Source organism: Lontra canadensis, unplaced genomic scaffold, assembly GCF_010015895.1.
Source record: "Lontra canadensis isolate GAN:19392208 unplaced genomic scaffold, GSC_riverotter_1.0 scaffold167, whole genome shotgun sequence".
Taxonomy (NCBI): Eukaryota; Metazoa; Chordata; class Mammalia; order Carnivora; family Mustelidae; genus Lontra; species Lontra canadensis.
Genome location: NW_022631161.1, coordinates 652245 through 674657, shown reverse-complemented (window position 1 = coordinate 674657; position 22413 = coordinate 652245).

The window sequence follows — 22413 nt, the reverse complement described above, 5'->3', positions numbered from 1 at the left end:
AGACAGGACTGGTCACTTAGCAGTGCCTTAACGTTAGAGAGATTACCTTCTCTGCAATTCAACTTCCTCCTTTATAAGAAGTAAGATCCTTTGTAAAGGGTAACAGTGCCTGCTTCTAAGGACTCCTGGGGGCTAAACCCTATGACGGACATAAATTACCCAGAATATTACAGACATTCAGAGTGTAAAATCTATTCTCTCTTTACTGAAATTACAATAATTCATAATGATGGCTCCAAGAATTTTGTTTGGACCCAGATATTTATATATATTGGACATAGTGTTGTCTAACCTGATAGAAATAAGAGATTCTAGGTTCATAAAATATAAAAATTCAGTTATCCAGAATTCCAGAATGGCTCATTATTATTAATAACTGAAAACTTACTGGTTATATATGTATATTGTATATATTTTCTCATTTTTTCTTTAAACCAGGGAATGGGAGCATGCTGGAGGTATCAGTGGGTAAAGATGGACTGCCACTAAACAGCTTACAATGTGCAGGACAGCTCAGCACAAAATATATCTGAAATTTTACAGTAATGCTATGGTATTATTGCCCTTATTTCATGAGTTGACCTTCCATGAGGTTGAAAAGCCCAAGAAGTAGGTAAAGTACCTGATTTTATGTGGCTTTAGAGATCATGCTCTTTTGACTATAATGCATTGCCTGAATAGGATGAGAGAATGTCAGTAAATGTGTCACTAAAGATTCAGAAGATACATTTACAGCGTCTACAAAAGATAAAAGGTACCTGGAATCAGGGAAATACAAATAAAAACCACAATGAGATACCACCTCACACCAGTCAGAATGGCTAAAATTAACAAGTCAGGAAATAACAGATGCTGGTGAGGATGCGGAGAAAGGGGAACCCTCCTACACTGTTGAGGGGAATGCAAGCTTGTGCAACCACTCTGGAAAACAGCATGGAGGTTCCTCAAAAAGTTGAAAATAGAACTACCCTATGACCCAGCAATTGCACTACTGGGTATTTACCCTAAAGATACAAACATAGTGATCCGAAGGGGCACGTGCACCCGAATGTTTATAGCAGCAATGTCTACAATAGCCAAACTATGGAAAGAACCTAGATGTCCATCAACAGACGAATGGATAAAGAAGATGTGGTATATATACACAATGGAATACTATGCAGCCATCAAAAGAAATGAAATCTTGCCATTTGCGACGACATGGATGGAGCTAGAGGGTATTATGCTGAGCGAAATAAGTCAATCGGAGAAAGACAACTATCATATGATCTCCCTAATATGAGGAAGTGGAGAAGCAACATGTGGGGCTTGAGGGGCAGGAAAAGAATAAATGAAACAAGATGGAATTGGGAGGGAAACAAACCATAAGTAACTCTTAATCTCACAAAACAAACTGAGGGTTGCCGGGGGGAGGGGGTAGGGAGAGGTGGGTGGGGTTATGGACACTGGGGAGGGTATGTGCTATGGTGAGTGCTGTGAAGTGTGTAAACCTGGCGATTCACAGACCTGTCCCCCTGGGGCTAATAATACATTATATGTTAATTTAAAAAATTAAATTAAAAAAAAAAGGTACCTGAGAATGAATCATTTAAAAATGTCGCATGAGTGCTTTCTTTTTTTTTAAGATTTTATTTATTTATTTGACAGAGATCACAAGCAGCCAGAGAGGCAGGCAGGCAGAGAGAGAGGAGGAAGCAGGCTCCCTGCCTAGCAGAGAGCCCGATGAGGGGCTCGATCCCAGAACCCTGAGATCACGACCTGAGCCGAAGGCTTTTACCTGCTGAGCCACCCAGGCACCCCACATGAGTCCTTTAAGGAGGGGAAAAAAATGGAAGGAAAGATAATAAAGGTGATTTAAATAAATTAAGCCAAGTGAAATGTACAACTTCTTAGTGCAATATTGTCTTGTTTGAGAATATTCAGTTCTGCTCTAAAAGAAAACAAATGACCTCAGTGAAAGCCTTTAGATGTATTAAGTATGGGTGACAAGTTAATGTGGAGCACACATGTGTGTTAAGTAGAAAGGGAAGAAAGAACCAAGATGTACTTAATATTCATGAGGAACTAAAGACCTAATGTTCATGATAGATTAAATACACAAAAGACACTTGATATTCATGGCATACTGAGTATACATGATATAGGAAAGCACTCAGTATTTGTGAGGACTTTATTCAACCACCCATTTTGGACGCTCATTCTGGCCCTGTGTATCCTATACCCAATAACGCAAATAAAACCCAAGACTGTTCAACAGGTTGAACTGAAATGCCAAAGCTGTGACAGAGCGTACTGACCCCTGAATCTCTCCAGTAGGGCAATTATGTATCGTTGGTGTCGGGCACCTTCTGTCTGGGCTCTTGGCTCAAACCTCAACTCTAGTCCTCAAAACCACACCATCCACCCACATGGGGAGGGCTGCCCCTGCTGTGTAGCTTGCACCCTATCCTGAGTGTGTAAACCCATCCCTCTCTTTCCCCTATTTCTCACTGTGTATTTTAAAGTTGTTTAATAAACCACTTGATATGGGGTGCCTGGGTGGCTCAGCGGGTTAAAGCCTCTGCCTTCAGCTCGGGTCATGATCTCAGGGTCCTGGGATCAAGCCCTGCATTGGGCTCTCTGCTAGGCAGGGAGCCTGCTTCCTCCTCTCTCTGCCTCTCTGCCTACCTGTGATCTCTCTCTGTCAAGGAAATTTTTATAAATAAATAAATAAATAAACCACGTGATGTGAACTTTTTTCTGTTAGCTTTGAGCCTTTCTATTCCGTGGTATCCTTCAGTAAGTCACTCATTCCCTGAAGCCAGGGTCTTAAGTCTCAACATATTTGGAGTCAGTGACCTTGGACAAGGTTTATAATGACCCTACTTACTTACATCCTTACATCAATTGTGCTGGAAGATTCCAAAGACATCATTATACCTTTGCCCTTTACCAGGAGGACACATGCCATTCACATCACAAGGTATGTGTAGAGTGGGATGAGCATGCGTGTAGGTCCTAGCAAGATTAGAAGCTGGAAAAGCATCGAAGGAAAAAAATATGGTTTTTGTTTGTTTGTTTGTTTGTTTGTTTTTCTCATGGAGGTCCCTTCAGTTTCCCTGTCTCAGGATGACCTCTGTTTTTTAAACAAAGGATCAAATCTTTACCTGATGCTCCTCCTCCTCCTATTATAACCCTTTTGCTGATCACATATTGAATTTGTGTGATTAGTCCCTCATGTTTATTTTATAAAAATGAAGAAATGCTTATGTTATGGCAGATGTTATCCTGACTTCTTGAAATGGTTAATAGAAAAGTTACTTCTCAGGCAACCTCCTCATTAAATAAAAATGTAAAATATATCCTGCTTAGAGCAGAGAAGAGCTCTAGAAGGAAACCGTCCAAAAAAGAAGAAAAACCTCTTTTCCTCTGGGTTTCCCCTTTGGGGATTTCTCATATTGCTTCTTCATGCAACTACCTATCTTAGCTCCTTCAGATATAGGTTCTTTCCTTCCTGCTGCTTCTTCTTCTTCTTCTTCTTCTTCTTCTTCTTCTTCTTCTTCTTCTTCTTCTTCTTCTTCTTCTTTAAGATTTTATTTATTTACTTGACAGAGAGAGAGAGCCAGAGAGCACAAGTCGGGGGAGAGGCAAAGGGAGAGGGAGAAGCAGACTTCCCGTTGAGTACAAAGCCTGATATGGGGCTCACTCCCCGGACCCTGGGATCATGACCTGAGCCAAAGGCAGATGCTTAAATGACTGAGTCCCCCAGGTGCCCAGGTTCTTTCCTTTAAAATGTCCAGTCAACTCAGATGTAGATAAAACCTCTATCTCCCACTAGATATGCTACCACTCTGTTTGTGTGTACACACACACACACACACACACACACACACATGCTTTTTAAAAATTATGAGTTCGTATTAATACTGACAGTTCCAGTTAGATACCAGAGTCTTTCTTATCTTCCCTCTTTCCATATTTATGTCTATCTCCCTTCTCCCTCAGGAGAGCCTTGGTTCTCAGTGGGACAACGCAAAACCAAATTCTACCTGTCTGCGTGTTACCTGGCAGAACCTAGCCTCAGATGCTCACAGCTATAACCTGCTTAATCAAAACTAATTTTATTGCCTTCCGTTTTTCCTTTCCCTGTCTCCTCTACCCATACATCTATAGGTACTTCTGAAATTCACTTCCCAAGTTAACTAACTACCTGCTCTCAAATTCCTCATCTCAGGATATGCTTCTAGGGAAACTCAAGCTCACACCCCACCCCCCGACTTCCCTACCTCCCCACCAATCCCAAGTACCAAGAATGGTCTTGTAAAACTACAAAGATACATGTTCAAAGTACATTAAATTAACAGTATCGTAAGCTGTATTTAGAAACTAAAATGCAGTAAAGATTCAGTAAGAAAAAAAATAATTTCTCATATTTATCTTTTAACACTCGGGCCTTTCATTTTTTTTTTTTTTTCACAAAATAGAACATAGAACATTACTATTAATATGAAGTATATCAGTGAATTAAATTATAGGTTGTTTATAGCCAAAGGGAAAAAGGAAAGGAAGCAAGAAGGAAGAAGGAAGGAAATAAAAGATATTAAAACCCAATCTATCTCCTGCACGAACGTTCCATTTTTAAATGACCTTTGTGAATCATGTACATAAGCAATGTGTCATTTGACCCACAATCCGTGCCTTCAAGGAAGGAAGGAACGAATGAACACTGAAGCCAATTTTTATCTCAGGCAAAGAGGGGGTAGTATCACTTCATCGAATGAGCTATATTTGTGGAAAAAAATTTATTATAGAAGAAAACTATTTTTTGCCTTTCATCTCCAGTTCAGTTTTAGGATAGAGAGAAATAAAAATAACATTTCCACATCAGTACTAGTTTCATAAGAATGGTTCTTCACGTGATACAACAAAACATCCCTCAACCTTTCAGAGAATACCCCAAAATGCCGGTCTTTGCTCTAAATCCACTATAGAAATAAAAGGAAAGCAGAACAGTCAAAGAAAACTATAAATGTAGTATAAGGAAACCTGTATTTAAAAATGCATTATAGTTAAAAATTAACTGGAAATTTAAAAAAATCATGGGGAGAGTTATTTCATGAAAGCATTCCTCACAGGACTCTACTTGTAGCCTATTTTATTTTACAAACAAAAGTGATATTATAAATTAGTAAGAAAGAGCCAAACCTCTTAAAGTAGAAATGCCTTTTGAGCTTAATGGAAAAGGTTTCCAATGATTTCCTTTGTCAGTCTCTGAGGCCTTTTTCTCCTGGTTGGAGATATCTTCCTCCTCAAGTCCTTAGCTGTGTCTAGGAGGTTGTGAGTGGATCTGTCACTCGGAAACAGGATGCTGGCATTTGCCCCCTTGACAATCACCTGCCATTTGAACCCCCTGACAACACAAATAAGTCCTGTGACACAGCCTTGAGTTTGCCATAGTGCCTGAATTCAGCTGTTGTCTTCATGCAACCAGGGCTAGCTTTCTTACTACTTCCTGGGTTCTGAAGTCAAAAGACCGGGTTTCAAGTTCTGCCTCTGCCACTATTTTTGGCAAATGAGTAAAGAGAAGTTGGATTATCCACACAAGGATTCTAGAAATTCTTTCTGGGTCATTTGGATGAACTAGCTGGAGCAGGCAATGCTCTCCACCCACCGGTAGAAGGGGCTACGTCTGAAACATCTCCTTGTGGTACTGGTGGCTTCCTTTCTTCCCAGTGGGAAGAACTGTGCCCTGAACCAACTCGTGTTCACAGACAAGAGGCACCTAAGCTTGACCATTTATTGCTCAAGCCCAGACTTTCTGTCCCTTGCTTGTAAGTCCAATCTCAGACTCCCTGTGAAAAGGAGAGCCGCTGGGGAGTGGGATCCCTCTCTTGAAAGCACAGCCCTGTTATGCCTCCAGCTGCACCCTGGCCCTACCTAGCTCCCCTCTCTGCAAGATGCCCAGAGGATGGGTGACTCTGTTGCTCATGGCATGCACCAAGTGACAATGTTGATGTCTGCAAAAGCCCTTGAATTTTGGTATGTATTTGACTTCTTTACCCTTTGGTTTCCTTTTTGGTGAAAAAAGGAAAAAACAACCCATACCTCCCAGGTCTGTTTTATAAGTTATTTTAAACACTTATTTGTTCAAGCCACAAGGGAGACACTATTGAGTTAACTCTCATGGATGCATTTGCTGCACAGGTTAAAATCAATAACCTTGGAGAGACTTTGGTATCAATGAAAAGGACAAGGACTTTTGTGTCACACATTTGGCTCTACATTCTGACTTTGTTGCTTTATGCCCCTGTGACCTTGAGTAAATCCTCAAGTCTCTGAACTTAAGAGACAGTGTGAGTATTAAAGGAGATGATGTCTGTAAAAGGATTGAGTCCATACCTGGTACATAGTACATGCTCAATAAATTGTTAATTTGCCTTCCTGCTTCCCTGCCTCCCCTCCTCCTTATTTCCACTCATGCTTGCATGCTAGCCTCTTCTGTTATCTGACTTTATGTGTCCCACTTATCCTGAATCCTTCTCCCTCCAAATCTCCTCCAAACTCATATGAAATGCTTCCTCAAATCCCACAAATTCCTTCTATGTTGTACGGAATGTGAATCCTTGGTTATTGTGAGTGTAGGACTGTATGTACTTTCTGGAGATAACTACTCCATGTGGAAAGGTCGGGTGATGAAAATCCATCCGTCTTTGCGGTTGTTGCTTTTAACTCCTAAATTAACATTGTCATTCATCTTTGTGCACATCTGGACTGTTCTTTGCTTCCCTCTTCTGGTGAGATTCTTTTCAAATTTCTTCAGGATGCAGCTGGAATTTGGAGGGATGTAGGAAACAAGTCAGGAATTCTGGAGTGCTTCCAAGGATTGACCCTTGATGCCTCTCCTTCTTTGGCCCTGCAATGGTGTTGTCCTTTCACACAGTTGGCTTGCTGACATCAATGGAGCCAGAAAGACAGGAGAAACTGAGAATTGAAATTAGATATTGTGCTGAGTCATGGGGTAAACAGAACAAGCTGAGATATTGATGAGAGCTCTGTTGGAACAGTGGAGGGACTCTCTCTCTGGGCTCTAACTCAAATGGTTCCAAGTCCTAGGCAGGTGAGCAAATTAATAAAAGGGTAGGTATAATACAATAGGGAGTGCTGGAGACTATGGCAAACTGGAGAACATCTTTTTGGGCTAAAGATGTTTAAAAATTGCAAATATCTAGTAGGCCATACCAATTATGTTAGAGGGCCAAATTTGCCTTAAGGGTCATCAGCTGGCAACCTCCCCAAGACTTACAAAACTTGGTCTCTAGGGAACAAGGCAACAGGTCATAGTGGGGAGCCAAGAAAGTGGTCACCATCAGGAAGGTTAACCAGATGCGAAAGGGGTGGCCTGAGAGTGAGTGTTGTGATGAAGGGAGGAAGTCAGCCGTTAATGGAGGCCCAGTTCCAGGGGTGAGAGTGGCAAGAGCCAGGCTCAGTGAAGGGCTTAGGCCTTCCAGGCCTACCACTCTGTGGTAGCAGAGGGAATAGGACCAGGGTCTGAGGGTGGTGATCATTCCTGGAAGTAGGAGCTAGGAGGCAACAGTAGAAGTCATTCCTTGTTACTAAATCCTTGGCATACTGAACCTGTGATCCTTAAATTCCTTAATTTTTTTTTTTTTGCTTTGCTTTTTTTGCTTCTTAAAAACTGATTTTTAATTGCTTCTTGTAGACAATTTAGAAAATACCCAAAAGCAGAATGAAAAGGAATTCTGAAATGTCCTACCAAAGGGAAGATAGCACTGTTTCCAAAGCTTGGGGTCCGACAGGGAATCAGAGCTTCTGTCCGAGTGAAGAAGACTTGGGGAGATAGGGGCAGAGAACCAGCCTAAGAGCTGTAATTGGGCTGGTTAGGCTTCGTGAATTATCTAGAGCAGGATGAATTTCAGGCTATTTACAAAGAGTTTTGGTTTGAAACTATTGTGGTTTAGAACAAAACTATCAAACCTACCTCTTATCTAGTTACACCTTCTGTATTCATAATATAACTCCATCTTTTTTAGGAGTTGTGAACTCTCAGCATGTTAAGTATTTGTATCCTACTAAAATGTATGTCCTAAGTTCCTTCTTGGAGATATGTACTGTTGTGAATTACATACACCACTCATCTTTCACATCATGGATTACATTGTCTTAGAATAATTCTGGTTTGACTAAACATATGTACGGAAGAGTATAAATCTTCTTGGTATTCACCTTCTGGCCTGTTTTATGTAAGAGTTGTGTTTTTAGGATAGGAGTGCGTCAGGATAAGTAACAAGCTAACTGAGACTCTGTCTATATGCCTCAGGCCAAAACTAATTGTTGTCAGCTGATATGGTGCTGTATTGAATTCTAATTCTGGAGCTTGTATTCAGAAGCTATAGTTTGAATGCAAGAATGAACACTTTTTTTTTTTTTTTTTTAACCGAAAGAGAGAGAGATTTTAGAAGAGAAACATGACACTTAGAGGAGAAAATTTTAACTTGAGATTCTCTGGGCTAGTCTGAAACTGCACTCACACCTCTTTTAAAATAAACAAAATAAATCATTCATCATATGCTCCTATAACAGCATTTTCACTGAATAGGGGCTTTGTGTGTAACATGTCTCCAAAATGTAAAATGTGAGATTTCCCATGTGTGACTGCCGGAGTGAGTCCACTCAAGCATGCTAACATCTGATATTCTAACATTATTTGTATGTTTAGTTTTTCTTGAAACTTCCTTTTTTTTTTTTTTTTTTTTTTTGGTGGCAATAGCCACATCTGCTTCAGCAATTTTGTGATTTTTAAACTTCCTTCTGCAAAAGGGTTTTAAAAACATGCATGCCGCTTATAAAATGTAAACATTATCTCTTTGGACACTTGAGAAAAAAAACATAGCTAAAATCGCTAAGACACTGAATTAGAGGCCTTCTCAGGAGAATTTATGCCAGGTATATTTTGGTGATAGGTTTTAGCTCAAGGTATTTTGGTTGGAGAGACGTTGGTTTACATGGTGAACATCTCTCCCTGACTGATTGGGTGAATAAATGTTCAGTGGATTAGTTAAGAAACAGCAACTCAGGAGCTAGAAATGCTAGTTTTAGCTCTTTGTGATCTAATTTCATGATGTCAAAGCATTCATTTCACTCTATTGATCAGAGTTTGGTGTATTATGAAATTGGTAACATTATTAATAAATATCCACTCAGCAGTTTGGAAAAAATAAGAGTCTTCATAGTACTACGGATAGAGAATCAGCCCCAGAGTGAGAAGATCTGCTTTCTGCCTTGTCTTGTCCCTTAAAACAGCTATGTTAATGTAGACAAGCCACTACATTTTCCAAGGCTGTCATTTTTTTCCCCCTTACCTGTCAGATAAGGGAAAAAAATACATATCTTCTTTATATATATATCTTCTTTACCTTGTAAGGAAGTAGGAAAGAATAGAATGAAATACTATTGTTAAAAGGGTTTTATAAATTGTAAAGTGCTATATTAAATGTGATAATTTAAAATAATTAAAATATAAATTAATTCAATATTTGTGATGAAAATATAAATTAAAGTTACAATTTCAGAAATAACACTGGAGCTTTGGTATAGTACCATCTGCTTTAGCATGGAATTCAATGTAGTGCTGCTCTGTTTCAAACTGTTCAAAGGAGCATGTCAATTGGCAAGGCTACCTCATGTTCATCTTTGCAGGAATTTTGAGGTTGGTCGTATAATGACATTCAAAGGATATTTATTTTAGAATTCTACTTCTGTTAAATTATATATGTGCTATTCCAATGATACACATTTGTTTTGAGAAATATCAGATTTTTCCCTGTTCATCTGCGCCCTTCCTTTCACCACCAGTCCTATCCCCATGAGCAATAAACTGAAAACATATACAGAAGCATCAATGTTCCAGACCTTTTGGAAGTCTACCATACAAACAAAGGCTTTGAGATGATTTCATGGAGCTAGCTGTAGTAAAAGTTATAAAAAGTACAGCGATGGCTCATTTTATTTCCTTCTGCTTCTGAAATCAGATAAACCCCTGGTATTTCTAGGGTACAGTTGAAACTCCGTTTTTGTTTTTTTTTAATCAAAAGCACATTTAATTAGGGGGCACCTGGGTGGCTCAGTCACTTAAACGTCTGACCCTTGAGCCCAGATCTTGATCTCAGGGTCGTGAGTTCAAGCCCTCCATTGGGCTCTGTGCTGGGCATGGAGCCTACATTAAAAAAAAAAAAAAAAGCATATTTAATAGTATCAGCATCAATTTCAAATCTGTATTTCCTCCTTCCTCTCTGCCTAATATTCCGGATTTTTATATCCCACTGCACACTTGGTATATCCACATAATTTCAATGTTGAAATGTTGGTGCTTGAAACATGTCACAGACAAAACAGAATTTTTGGTACCCTATTTTGGCACCCCTTTCCCCTAAACTGGTTTATTACCCCAGTCTTCCTTATCTTAATTAATGACACCATCATCACTCATTTACTCCAACCAAAATTCTGTGTTTCCCATAATCCTTTTTTCCCTTAGTCTGTATAACTAACCCACCGGCCAATATTTGATATTACTTTTAAAACACATCCTCAATCTGTGCATTTCTTTTCATCTCTCTGTTATCAGTCTGGTCCAAGCCATGTCTCTGTCTCTCTCTCCCACTCCCACCCTTTCCACATACACAAACATATTTTTTTAAACCACTGAAGAATAAGTTGCTGAAATGATGCCTCATGCTGAAATACTTCAGTATAGAATTCCCCAATACAAGGATATTCTGTTAGACAACCCCATACAATTTCTACAAGAAAATTAACATTGATTTAATACTGTTATTTAATCTACAGATCTTATTCAGATTTCTCCAATTTTCTAAATAAAAGATATTCACTTTCAGCTGTCTAAATCCACAGAAGAAGGGTAAGTCCTGTGTTCTGCCTGCCATGGAATGATTGGTCCATAGATGAACTGTTACAGTCTCTGATTTCTCCTAATTATTTAGCTGGTGCCTTTAAGAAAATACATGAAAAAGTAAGTGGGGACTTGGTTCTATCTAGCACTGCCTTGCTGTCAGATATTTCATTAGTAACTTAAAATATCTGGTCCTATTTCCTTAGCTATAAAATAAGTAGGTGATTGAAGATTATCTTTGAGGAGGTCTGTGGTTCCAGATTTCCACAATCCTATGGTAATGGTTTCTCCTTCCATATTTTCACCTCAGGCTGAATTCTAGCACCATTTTGAGGATCCTGGTTCACAACACCAAGGACAGGAGGATGAGAGGGCACAGTGCTTGAGCTTAAGGTCCTCGTGGGTTACCACAGGAGGTAACATACAGGGTTGTTGTTTGGGGGAAGCTGATGATCAAAACCTATCCTCTCCCTCTGCTCGAGAATTTTGACTCTAGATACTGATTTTGGAACATCAACTTGGAAACCAAAAGTTACTTTCTTTCTTTCTTTCTTTTTTTTAAAGATCTTCCTTCCTTTCTTCCTTCCTTCCTATCTTTCTTTTAGAGACAAAGAGAGAGAGAAAGAGAAAGAGAGAAAGAAAGAGAGAGAAAGACAAATCAATTAGATTTGGGTAGAAATCTCGTGAGAATTGCCTGAGTTCTCAGGAGATTTGCACTGAGAGCTCTGGAAGTTCGAAATACGTTCTATGGAGATTTGAGTAGAAATCTTGTGAGAAATGCCCGAGTTCTAATGAGACTTGGACTGAGCTCTCTGGAGATCTGGAATGAGATCTCTTGCAGTTTAGAATAAGTTCTCCTCTCATGATATTTGGGTAAAATTCTCAAGATTTGGACTGAGATCTCATATGTCCTGTGGCGGAAACTGACCCTGCCACTCCTTCCAGTGTCTCACACCGCAGTTCATCACTGCCTCCAGTGGTGGGAACCGACACTGCCTCTTCTTCCAGCAACCAGCACTGCAGCTCTTCACTGTGTCCAGTGGCAGCAAGCTCCAGTGTCCCGTCTCAGCACCACTCACTGTGCAGCTCACCACTGCCTCCTGTGGCGGTAAACAGTGCTCCAACTTCTTTCACCATCTCACACAGCAGCACTTCACTGCCTGCAGTGGCGATAATCTGCACAGTGACGGAATCCATTGTCTTGCTCTGCAGCTCACACTGCCTCTTGTGGAGGTAAGCAACACTATAAAGCATTCCGGCATTCCTCCCGCTGCAGCTGACCACTGCCTCCTGTGGCAAGAATTGACACAGCTTCTTCTTCCAGCGTCTCACTCCCCAGCTCACCACTGCTTCCAGTGCTAGGTTACTAGACTGCCACTCTTGTGCGTTTCAAATGGCAGCTCTCCACTGCCTCCAGTGGCGGGATACGTCCCTGGGACTCTTTCGGTTATCTCGCATAGCAGCTCATCACTGCCTCCAGTGGCGATAGGCAGCAGAACCACGCCATCCATGGTCTTACACTGCATATCAGCACTGCCTTTAGTGGCCATATCCCTCACACTGCAGCTGACCACTGCCTCCAGTAGCAGGAACAGACACAGCTTCTCCTACCAGCATCTCACCCTGCTGTTCACCATTGCCTCCAGTGGTAGGAAACTGCACTGCCACTCCTTGCAGCGTCTTAAGCTGCAGCTCACCACTGTCTCCAGTGGTAGGATACTTCACTGTCACTCCTTTCAGCGTCTCACATGGCAGCTCATCACTGCCTCCAGTGGCGGCAAGCTACAGGGCCATGGCGTCCATGGTCTCGCACTGCATCTCAACACTGCCTCTCGTGGTCGTCAGCAGGACTGCAAAGCCTTCAGGTATCCCTCACACTGCCTCCAGTGGCGGAAACCAACATTGTCACTTCTTCCAGTGTCTTGCACTGCAGCTCACCTCTGCCTCAAGTGGTAGGAACCTGCACGGCCACTCTTGTAGGGTCTTGCACTACAACTCTACACTGCCTCCATTGGCAACAAGCTGCACCGCCATGCCACCCATGGTCTTGCACTGTCTCTCACCACTACCTCTAGTGGCAATAAGAAGCAATGCAAAGCCTTCTGGCAACCCCCACATGGCAGCTTACCACAGCCTCCAGTGGTGGGATACCTCACTGGCACTCCTCCCAGGGCGTCGAACTGTAGCTCGGCACTGCCTCCAGTGGCAACAAGCTGCATAGCCATGCCATCCATGGCCTCACACAGCCTCTAATGGAGTGGTGAGGTGCTGGGTGAGAGACCCAGAAAGATGACGTGCTGCGGCTTGTTTCTCCAGGAGGCAGTGGTGAGCTGTATAGTCTCTATTTCCCCAGCCTCAGGAGTGGTGGTAGCAACCCCTACAGCCATCCACCAACTCAGCATTGTGCTTCCTGTCCCCAGGTTTGGTGGAAATGCGTTGTCAGGATGAGGCAGAAGGGGCCTCCCAGTGGGGGTCCAGAGCCTGGAGGAAACCAGACCCAACTCAGGTTGCATTTGGAACCAGAGTTGAGTGGGTTTTTTTGAAGAGTAACTTCACTTCTCCAAAAAGGACAATGGCATTGGTCAACGTTAGAATGAAGCTACTTACTACTTAAGAAACAAGCATGTGTCTCCCCTTCTCCTAGGAACTGGAGCAGGTGTGCAGGCCTTAGATCGGAGGTGCCTTCTTATCCCCACCTGACAACACTTCTCCACTCTGGCTCCACAAGACCCGAAGTTTTGAATATCAACATCTGAGTCATTCACGCAGCTTGTCACAGGACGTCAGTGTTCCGAGAAAGCAGCAGATACATTGGGCACAATGTCACATCCATGTCAGGATGGGAGGTAAAACTTCTCTTTAACCCCAAACCTCCTGGACTTTTCTCTTGTCTCTAGTGGAGCCACAAAGTCACACTGAGGCAGCTGTCAGCAGTCTAGAGTGGGTGCAAGAGTTCCTTAGTTTCCCTGAAGATAGAACATGGCAGAGGATCCCATTTTCTCTGTTCATTTCTGGTTTACGAAGGTATGTGGAACATCTCTTTCCTAGGCAGTCACTTTGGTTAGAAAGGGAAGATGAGATTTACTCTGAGTATTGTTAACATATAGTTTGTTCCTTCATCCTAACAGTGTTTATTTCATTGGGCCTAGGCTGTGGTGGAGTGGCCAGCATCTAGAGTTAGGTGGCTTTTTGCTGTCAGAGACTTGGATGATGTCTTGCCACTTGTCAAAGGTGATGTCTCAGGACTGATTATTCTCTTCATCCAGAGAGTTACAATGAGGGCAGAGGGAAAATTCAAAATGATTCCAAGGAGCCTTTGATGATTTAAAAGTGAAGCTTGACTTTTTAGTTTCACTAAATGGATCATCTAGATAGTTGGACATGCTGTATTTTCTCTGTAGTTTCATTGGTGGTGAAGTCAGAAGGAGAGTCTTTGGGAATTCTCCTGGATAGAGACATGATGGTGGCTTCAAGGGGCTTGGTGTCAGGAACCCTGAGGTGCATTTCTGTAGCTGCTTGCCTGACGCTGGGTGAGTCAGGTTATCCCACATGTTTTCCGTTTCCTCCTTAGGAAATTGCTGGCAGGTAATGTTGTGCTTAAAGCAGAACCCTCCTGCACTGTCGGTGGGCATGTGGGCTGCTGCGGCCACTCTGGAACGGAGTATGATGGTTCCTCCAAAAGCTGAGAATTGAACAACCCTAGGATCAAGCAATTGCACTCCTAGGTATTTACCCAAAGGACACAAAAATGCACATTCAGTGGGGGAACAAGCACGCTGATGTTTATAGGAACATTATCAACTGTAGTGAAACTATGGAGGGAGTTCCAGTGTCCATTCGCTGATGAATGGAGAAACAAGATGTGGGAGAGATATATACAATGAAATAGGATCCAGCTTCACAAAGAATGAAATCTTACCATCTGCAAGGATGTGGCTGGATCTAGAGTGGATTAAGCTAAGCAAAATATCTAAGAAAAGACAAATAGAATCCACTGACTTCACTCCTATGGAATTTCAGAGAGAACACGGATGAACACAGTGAGGAAAGAAAGATAGGCAAATGAGGAAACAGACTCAACCTTAGAGCACAAACTGAGGGTTGCCAGAGGGCTTGTGTGTGTGTGTGTGGGGAAGGGTTAAATGGGTGATGGCTACTGGGGGGCCACTTGTTATGAGCTCTGGCTGTCTTGTGCAGGTGAGGAATCACTAAATTCTACCACTGAAGCAAAAGAATTACCACTGCATGGAAACTAAGTGGAATTTAAGGAAATGAAGAAAAGAAAAAGAGCATGTTCTGCTTCATGAAGAGTGAGGTAAAAATGGAGTGATTTTCACTCTCCTATTCTGTAGACGATAGTTTTCAAACACACTGTGGTGTAGGATATGCTAGTTTTTTATTGCATAAGGAGTCCTTGGAAAGCTGTAATGAAAGATTCAGATCTCAGAGCATGTTCATGTTCCACTGATATTTTACTTACGGTTTGCCCAGGTACAAAGGTAAGTGGAGAGAAATAGGGCAGAAGAGGAAAGGTGGTGTTAAGCATTCAGGAGGTAGCCTTCCCTTTTTCTGATGAAAGCCTTGGGCCAGTGGAATTTTGAAAGGTGGGCGGAGGGAGATCCTGGAGCTTTGCAGCAGACAGGGGAGTTCCAGGGCTGGGGAGAGCCTACAGAGGTCCTGGAGGAGAGCGGAGTGCATTCTGCAGGAGGGTGTGGGCAGAGCTGGCTCCAGGGGTGGCTATGTGTCTCCCGTGTGACAGTTGTGACTGGTCAGGACTGTGAGCAGGTTCCTGGCTAAGGACAGGTGAGGCCCGGGTGGAGAACTGGCAGAGCCCCTTCTTCTGTGCCACCAGTCTCAGCCCACACACATGAGCTCTTCGTTTGTCCTGTCCCTCCAGTTCAGGAGACCAGGTGCTGAAGGGGGTGGGTGGCAGTGGTGCTTGCTATTCACATAGGGGCTTCGCTAGGAAGGTGATGCTTGAGTGAAGCTCTATAGAACGTGAGTGATCTCATATCAAGAACCTTCTAAATGGAAGGGAAAGCATATGCAAAGGCCCTGGGGCAGGAGCATACCAGGCTTCATGTTGTCAGGCCGAGATGTTGGTTTGGGCTTCATGCTCTGCGTGTGGGTGAAGTTTCAAAAGTTAGATGGTGGAAACGACGGGTCATCAGAACATCGGTTCCTCTTTTATTTCCTGCTCTTCTTCCAGTCACTGAAGTGAATCAGACCGGCTACTGGAAGGGGCGATCTATGTGTTTTTCTTTCCTGTTTTAATTAAACAATGGGAAAAGTCTTCTAAAATCGTCAAAGAATCCTTTGTGAGGGTTCATGTTTTTCTCTTCGGTGAACCATTTTCTGATATTTGAAATTATTTTTGAGGGGCACCTTGGTGGCTCAGTCATTCAGCATCTGCCTTTGGTTCAGGTCCTGATCCCAGGGTCTTGGGATGGAGCCCTGCATTGGGCTCCCTGCTCAGTGGGAAACCTGCTTCTCCCTCTCCCACTCCCCCTTCTTGTGTTCTCTCTCTTGCTGTGTGTGTGTCTCTCTCTCTGTGTCAAATAAATAAATAAATCTTTAAAAAAAAAAGAAATTATTTATTTATTTATTTATTTATTTTTAAAGATTTTATTTATTTATTTGAGAGCGAGACAGTGAGAGAGAGCATGAGCGAGGAGAAGGTCAGAGGGAGAAGCAGACTCCCCATGGAGCTGGGAGCCCAATGTGGGACTCGATCCCGGGACCCCGGGATCATGACCTGAGCTGAAGGCAGTCGTCCAACCAACTGAGCCACCCAGGCGTCCCAGAAATTATTTTTTTTAAAGTAAGGCACAGCTTCAGAGCTATAACAGGGGGCAGTGCTCTTTGTGAGGGGGGAGAAATGGAGGAAGAGAGTAGGTTGTTTTGGAGCCTGGGGAGTGGCTCATTGTGCTCTCAATGGAACACAAGCCCCTGTTAGCCTTCTTTGGCAGCGGGGGGAAAGGAGGTGGTACTCACTTGGGGGTCCATCCTGGGCTCTGAAACCTGACCCAGTGAGTCCCTTTTGACTAGAACTGGGGAATTTATGAAGAAAACAGAATGAACCCTGGAGGGTGTGCTACACCCTCCAGGGTTCATTCTGTCATTGGATGTTGTCCTTGGACAACTCCATGGAGCAAAGGAGCTCATCACCTATGATGGCGTGACAGGATCCCAGAGGGTGTGGACTTTGCTTCCTGGGAAGAGTTTGTGTCTTCATCCTTATCTGAACCAGAGCCATGTTGTCTGGCTATGGAGACCCAGACCTTTACATGACCACATCATTATTATTCTTGTTATTTTAAGAAAGCAATCTAGACATTTATTTCAGGATACAAATATCTAAAGGAAAAACACAAGATAAAATATATGTATGAGGACTGAACTTGTGGTGCCTCTCATTATCATGGGCAATGTCGGGCTGCCTGTATGAGAAAGAATACGAAATTCTATTTGGATAGAAGTGTGCTGTGCACACGTAGTGCTTTATTCTGTCCTTTTCCTTACTTCTCTGAAAGGAAAATAGAGCGGTGACAGGAGCTTGGTTTCTGATTTGAAGGATTGGAAGACAAGAGATTTGAAAGAGCAGTGTTCATGCTGACGTGCTACCCCGTGCCCAGTGAGTAAGGGTTTGAAGCTTGGACTTGGAAGCGTTGGTATTCAGAGAGGATGTGGTCCAAGTTTCCCACACACAGAGTTGCTCGGCTGGTCTGCCTAAACGGACCTGTTCCTGTCTTTTGAAGGGCAGCTTGAAAGTGGCTCAAAACCCTAGGGTACTGGAGGAATGATCTGGAAGGGACACCTGGGTGAGTTGGTGTAGACAAACCGAGGGAATTCCAGAGCTAACGATGAACACGTTTCTGAGTCTGGAGTTAGCTTCTCTGTGAGCAGCATTGAGCTGGGGAGGAAAGCAGTCTCTGGGTCTTACAAGTCACCGTGTCAGCAGGTGTGAGCCTGGCAGGGGAGTCCTCAGATAGCTGGAACACTGTGAGGCCGTGGCGGTGACCTTCACTCTGATGCACAGGCCAACTTGCTCCAGTACAGGGCTCTGCTCCCCAGCCAGCCCTCCTGCTGCAGATGTGATAGGAAACTTGCTTCCTGTTTTGTTCTCCAGTCCTCGTCTCAGCAGGGGGCTGAGATGGTGGGAAGCGGCCTGCAGACAGCGTTATGGCTTCTTGCCCAGTGTGCCCCTTGCTTCCTCAGACAAGGCACCCCAGGTGTCCTCTGCCTGGTGCCTGTGAATTCAGCCAGCAGAAGCACTTCTTCCAGAGCCACACCCCTGAGAAATTCTCCACTTTGCTGTGCTGTGTGGGAGAGGCCAGTTTTCATTTGGAACTGAAATCTCAGCTCCTGCCATGAGGTTCCAAGGCCACACGGCACACCAGTCTCCCTGAAGCTCTAGTTCCACATGGGGCCTGACGTGCAAGATGGAGACCAAACCTGGGTGGCCTGCTGCTGTGTGCTGCTGCTTCTGCAGCTGCAGGTTCCTTTCTGAAAACTGTGCAGCCAAGACTGGTTTGCGATGACATTCCAGGAGAGAGGGACAGGTGCACCATTCTGTCCCAGCACAGGAGGATACTGGACAGCTATCACAGGTGGCTGGTGCAGGGGGGAGAGATGTCTGTTTCCCAGGACCTTGGCCAGAGGGAGATTTGGACTCTGGGATGTTTCTCTGCCCAGCTTTCTCAGATGAGCACATCAGGCAAGGGGAGGACATGTGTATGTGCTCACCTGAAATCGAGGAAGGTGTCTGGTTTCAGGTTTTGTGTGCAAGTGGATTCCTCTTATGGCTCATTTCCCTGGTGGTCTTCAGGGTGCTGTAGGGGGACCCATTGTCCTGGGCATGCTGGCTGTGCAATAGCTCTGGTCACCTGTTCCCCCAGGGCTCTGGACTAGGAAATCAGAAGGAGTCACTGGTGAAATCTTCTGAGTAGGGCTCTGTTTCCCCCTTGCTGAGATGGACTGTTGACTATGATAACTGCTCTGGAAATAGAAAGCAGAAGACAGGGTGCTGAAGGGGGGCGGTGGCAGTAGTGCTTGCTATTCACATAGGGGCCAGGTGGGTCTTCGCTAGGAAGGTGATGCTTGAGTCAAGTTCTAAAGAATGTGAGTGATCTCACATCAAGAGCCTTCTAAATGGAAGGGAAAGCATATGCGAAAGCCCTGGGGCAGGAGCATACCAGGTATGTCCAGGAGCAGCAAGAAAGCCCTGTGGCCACAGGAGACAGCGTAGGACATGACCTTAGAAAGGTAACAGTAGGGTGACAAAAAGCCATTGCAGGGCCATGACCCCATGGGACCCTGTTTCACTGGGCTATTCTGACTACAGTGTTGAGAACAGATGACATTGGGTTGAGGATGGGCAAGGGAGGTCAATTATGAAGCTTTTCCAGGAAGTCTGGCAAGAGATGGGGTCCAGTTGGGACTAGAGAGGCAGCCTTGGAGGGAGGAGTTAGTCCTAATCTGGGTATCTATAGAAGATGGAGCTTATAGGATTTGCCAATATTGGAAATGGGAGAAAGGAGGAACTGAGGTAACAACGAGCTCTTGTGGGTTGTCTCGAGCGAGGAGAAGGAGGAGGTTTCTGGGGGTAGGAGGTAGTCTGTGTTCCACCTGCTGAGGAAGGTGACTTTTATAGTGGACCTGATGAAGTTTGTGTCAAGGAGAATGCTGAACTTCTACCCTTTCAGCAACTTTCAAGTACAAGTCTCCCCCACTTTTCTCAAAGTTCATGGTAAGACACTTGGCTTTCTGGAAAGATCTATGTTACTTCCCAGCTCCAGTAGCAGGAAGAAATCTGAAGAGGATTTCCCTCTTATGGAAAAAAGTAAAAAACTGGGCTTCGCGTTCACCATCTGTTTTGTGGGGGAACCACTACAGAGGCGATGTGCACCCCAACCGCTCCTTCCTGGGCACTGCTCTCCATGTCCAGCCACCAGCGCTTTGAGTTGTGTCTGTGAGCATCTTTTGTGCTTTATCCCCATGTATTTTGGGCATCTGTTAGGATGTTGTGTCCTGAGGCCTAAGAAGAGCCAAAGAGAAGGAACTTTTGGTGTCTGAGCATGCTCACTCATTTTTCTGTAGAAATGAATGGTAATTCCCTTTTCCACTTACACCCTTTCTGCTGTGAAAGGTTTCCTAGCAACACTGTACTTTCAGGTAGTGGGGGAGCCTGTACCCTATCCTGCAGGGTTAGCTTTCGTCTCCATGCTGCACAGAACATTCCATGACTTGCGGATTTTATCACTCAACCATGGTACCTTGGACCACCTTCACCCCTTTCCCCCCTTCCCCGAATCTGGCAACCACCAATCTGTTCTCAGTATGTATGTGTTTAGTACTTTTTGGATTCCATGTGGAATGTCCATGAGATCCTCTGGTGTTTGTCTTTCTATGTCTGAGTTACTTAGCATAGTGCTCCCAAGGTCAATGTTTCCATGTCTGGTTATTGTGAATAATGCTGCCATGAACATGAAAGTGCATCTCTCTTTTGGAGGGAGTGTTTTTGTGTTCTCCAAAGAAATACTCAGTAGAGCAATAACCGGGTCATGTGGTAGTTCTATTAATGTTTTCCCAGAACCTCCACAGTTGCTGCACCAATTTCCATTCCCACCAACAGTACACAGGGTCCCCTTGTGTACACACCCTTGACCACACCTGGTGTCTGTCTCTGAGACAATTGCCATTTCCACAGTTACGAGGGGATAGCTGATTGTGGTTTTGACTTATGTTTCCCTGACAACAATTAGTGATGTTGAACAACTTTCTCTGTGTCTGTTGGCCACCTATGCCATCTTTGGAAAGTGTCTATCCACATATTCTCCTCAGTTTTTATTCAGTTTTTGTTTGGCTTCGAAGGAGTGTTTTGTGTATTTTGAATTTGCAGATATTTTTCCTCATTGGGTAGGTTGCCTTTTAAGGGTTTGATGGTTTCTTCTGTCATGCAGAAATTTCAGTTTGATGTCGTTCCACTTGTTTATTTTTGCTTTTGTTGCCTTGGCTTTTGGTGTCCAGGAGCAGCAAGAAAGCTCTGGGGCCCCAGGAGGCAGCTTAGGACAAGACCTCAGGGAGGTAACAGTAGGGTGACAGTAGGGTGAAAAAGACTCTTCCCCAAAACCAGTATCAAGAAACTGAACTCCCTGTGTTTTCTTCTTGGAGGTTTATGGATTCAGTTCTTATGTGCAAGTCATTCATCCTTTCATAGTTTGTATGTGCGGTGTGAAAAAGTGATCCAGTCACATTCTTCTGCATGTAGTGTCCAGTTTTCCCAGTACTGTTCACTGAAGAGACAGTCCTTTCCCCATTGTATGTTACAGAAAGGAGAACTTGGAGTTCCCAGAAACAGGCTGGAGTAGTCAGGGGGTAGGGGGTGTCTTGTGGAGGAAGGGACCGGGAGACTTGTCACGGATTCCAACAGTGCACCATCAGGGTATGTGTTCTGCCTGACCCACGACCCCCAGGGGCATTGGGGGCATTCTAGCTCCAGAGGATTTACAGAAATGCAAACTGGCCTGAGCAGAGCCTCTGTGGTATGTCTTCTTGGTTCCTGGGTGTGGTTTTTCTCTGCTTCTGGAGGCTATTGATTCTCCTTTTGTTTTCCTCTGAGCTGAACTGTTTTGTGTGGATTCAGTGCTGTTAGCTGACACAAATTCTTCCTGAATAGAAGTGGAATAAAAATCATCCTTGTTTCTTACATAGACCTGAATATATTCAATAGTCATAGTCTTTTCCCAGGCCCCTGGGCCTTCATCTGCTCGCCAACTCTGAGATTTTTGAAAACATCTTCTATTTTAAACAGGTTGAAAGAATTAGTTTGGTTTTTAAAAAATTCAACAAAGTCACACTTTTTGTCACCTCCACCATTATCTGTGAACATTGAATGAACAAGCCTTGACAGGATGAAGGAAGAATGGGCTTTGCAGTGGGGTTTGGTGCAATTTTACTCACTGTTGCCGTCGTGTGGCCACTCTCCAGATAGCACGTGGACATATGTGTTCCAACTTGACAGATTCGAGGGATAGTACTACAGAAGGAAGTTGGTCCCTGAATTCCTTAGCTCCTAAAAACCATCCTCTAATTTATGAGTGGTATTCTAAATCGAGTATATCTTAACTAGATATTAGGGTTAGGGTCAAGTTACGTACATTAACTATGAAAGCTTTTTGTATGTCAATCTTAACCTCCTAAAGTGTTTCTAAAAAATAAAACGGGAGAGGATATAGTCACCAAAGCACTGAGCACATGACCTGTCTCTGGAAATAGGTCACTACACATAATGATTGTTTCATCTTAGCTGAGGACCAGGAGCTGGTCCTATAGGTACTTGGCAGGTAGCATCTGTGGCCAGCAGACCATCTCCCCCCAACAGCCACACCCAGCTCAGCCCATCATCTGCTCTGCTCAAGGGCAGCAAACAGATGGACCAAGTGCAGGTGGGACTCCCTCCTGTCAGGCATGGCTTGCTTTGGACAGGTAGAGAAATGGGTCAG